We start from the raw sequence: 3,352 nt of genomic DNA, 5'->3' as shown, positions 1-3,352 counted from the left end.
CTTGGTCCAGGGAGCACATAGTTATCAGTGACTTATATGACCACCTATATTTTCTCCCAATTTCCCCCCTCCCCCCCCCCCCCAGGTCATGGTCACCTTCCCTCTGGCCCCACTTTAGCCCTTGAAGTTGACCTCTGGTTCTGCTTTTCTTCAGCTTCTCTAGTTCTCAGAATTCCTTAGGCAGCTCCTGAGAAGCCCCTGTCCTTTCTCCTCCTTCAGATCTGTCCTTCATCCATCATAGCTGAGTTTATGCTCAGGAGTGGAGTGGCCGGGGAAACTGCAGATCCATGGTAGGGCCACGACTCAATTACCAGCTGCTTCCTGCCCCCTGACTAGGATCAACTCTGCTATAGAAGTTGAGCTGAAGAATCAGGGCTCTGCTCCACTTCTCTTTCCAGTCCTCTTCCCACTCTTCCCGTTCAGCTCCCTCTCCCTCCTCCTCCACTTTTAGCCTCTGCCTCCCTCCTCTTCCCTTCATCCTCTTCCTCTTTTGAGCTTCCTCCTCTCCTCCTCCACCTGTTATGTCCCCTGGTGACCTTGCCCAGCTCCTCACCTGTTGGTCCCAGACTCCGTTCCTCAGTTAATTAACTCTTGTTTCTCTTCTACCTATCCAAACTCAAACTGCCCCCTCCATGGTTTTCCCCAGTCCACAGTGAAGGGTGTAAGCACTGGTGGCTACACAGTTTTGGGGTCCAGTATTCTTGAGAGTCCTTTGGACTGCAAGGAGATCCAACCAGTCCATCCTAAAGGAAATCAGTCCTGAGTGTTCATTGGAAGGACTGATGTTGGAGTGGAAACTCCAATACTTTGGCCACCTGATGTGAAGAGCTGACTCATTTGAAAAGACCCTGGTGCTGGGAAAGATTGAAGGCAGGAGGAGAAGGGGATGACAGAGGATGAGATGGTTGGATGGCATCACCGACTCAATTGGGTAAACTCCAGGAGTTGATGATAGACAGGGAGGCCTGGCGTGCTGCAGTCCATGGGGTCGCAAATAGTCAGACACGACTGAGCGACTGAACTGAACTGAAATGAACAAAATGTAAATATGGGACCTCATATGTAAAAAGCAGGGAAAAAGGGTTTTAATGGTTCTAAGACATAAATCTTTTCCCTTTCTTTGGAAATTGACTTCGTTCTGTCTCTCTTTTTGTCTTTCAAGCTATGTTTGTTTAGTGTGTGTGTGTGTTTGGTTTGTTTGTCCATTTTAATTGGTTAGAGTCACTGTCTCCAGGGCAAAGGAAATCTTATGGCAAGTGCAGACTATCTTAGTTTCCTGGATGCTTTACTTTCATGACTCTTTTGTGTGTGTTTAATAACTCCTGGTTAAAATGCAATTATGTTGTGTACAAGAGACACTGAAGTAAACAGTGTTTTTTTTTTTTTTTTCCATGTTTTTGGTCTTGAAATAGACTTTTGTGAAACACTGAGTGTGTCAGTTAGGTGTTAACCTGAATTCATGTTTTGTTGTTGTTTAACAGTCTTCCAATTCCTCTAGCATTACTTTGTTCAGTGTGGATAGAGACTTTTTCTTAATGTCTGCTTCACTCACAGGCCTTTGGTATTTCCTTTGTGAGGTGCTTCAAGATTTATGACCACACTGTTGCCTCTTGTGCAGCAGTGGAAAGTTCCTACTACTCCATGCTGGCTCATCTGGTTGGGAGACTGAGTAGGAGCATTATTTTTATTCTGACTCAGTCTCATTCTTAGGCAGGTGCCTAGTCTTTCAGTTTTGAGGTTTAGGCCTTCTAAGTGTTCGACCTTGCTCTCGGCAGAATGGAACCTCTAAAAATTAAGGACAGGCTGTTTTAGTGTCACTTCTTCACTTTTCTCCTTCCTCCAGCTGCTGTGTGTCTTCACCTATGTCCTGAAGACAACGGAGCTTTCTTCCCTTCCCCCTCCCACACTCCCACCCTCCCTCCTTTTCTGTGTGGGAGATAGTGGAGAAGATCTGGTTGGGGCTTCTTGCCTATCTCAGATCTCAGTCTTGTACCATGAGGAAAGATTTCTGTGGCCTATATCCTTGATTCCAATCTTTCAGGAGACCCTGGTGAGGTCCATGGAAAAAAAGTGAATTTCCCTTATCTGTATGGAGAAGGAAATGGCAACCCACTCCAGTGTTCTTTCCTGGAAAATCCCATGGATGGAGGAGCCTGGTAGTCCATTGGATCACCAAGAGTCAGACACGACTGAGTGACTTTCTCTTATCTGTAACTCTCAGTGTGTAGATACTCATGCCTTTAGGAGTTTACAAACAATTTTATGTGAATTATTCTCACTGGCTTGTGTAGCATCTGACATCTGTCCCAAGTAAGCAAGGATTTGCATCTCATATTCCCTTGGAGGAATCTGTCTTTCCTTAAGTTTTGGGTTAATTGTTGGCCCTGATACTTCAGTGATGTGATGGTTTCAAGAAAAGTTGTGATTTTGCTTGTCCAGCTTTTAAAAATTACAAATATTCAAGTGAAGCTCTTTCTAGCTTTTTATTTTCTAATCTTAATTAAAAAAAAAAATTCTTCCTTGAATTAGCCTGAAATAATTTTTGTTTGCTTATATACTAAGAATTAACAAAATAAATAGCCTAAATACATCTATCCAGGTTATAAGTAGCATAAACAAATATTTTAGTGACTTTAGACAGTTACAAACACCATGAATGAGGAAGATCAGCATTTCCAGCAGAGAGCAGCATATGATAAAGCAAGCATGAAGCATTCAGGTAAGACCAGTAGGAAAATAATCTTGGATAAATGACTTCATTATATCCTATTAACTTTACTTCCTATATATTCCAGTGGCTTCTTATTATGTGTTGCCCTAAAACAAGTAGATGACCACATATATCCCCAAACAAGATTGGTTTATTCCGGATGAGCAGAGAATTGCAATTTGGCATCTGCAATCATGGTGACCCATGTGAAAGCTTGAGAGCCCCCACTTTGGGTCTCCCAACTCTATTTAATTGAGGTTTCTGTTTATTATTTTTTACATCATAAATAAGAGATTTACAGCAGGACCCTTTCTGTGAACTTCATGTTTATTAGCATATACTTTAATCTGAAGTAAAACTCTAAAGTTTTTCACTTCATCAAGTAAGGGTAAGTAATGTTTTCTGATGTCTTGAATAATTTTATGTTGAAGATCACTATAAGATGCCATATCATTTGATGCCTGTATCAAATTATGCCAACACTCAAAAATATTCACTGAGCACCTACCACTTGCCAGGCACTCTGTTAGATGTTGGGGATCCAGTAGAGTAGGGGTTGTTGAAGAGAAAACCACAGGCCCATAGTGGAGTCACTTGGGTAAAGTGCATGATGCCAAATCTAGATTCAATATCTGACTTAAC

Source organism: Bos taurus, chromosome 3 (assembly GCF_002263795.3).
Source record: "Bos taurus isolate L1 Dominette 01449 registration number 42190680 breed Hereford chromosome 3, ARS-UCD2.0, whole genome shotgun sequence".
NCBI classification, from domain to species: domain Eukaryota; kingdom Metazoa; phylum Chordata; class Mammalia; order Artiodactyla; family Bovidae; genus Bos; species Bos taurus.
Note: the sequence above shows the minus strand (reverse complement) of the source record.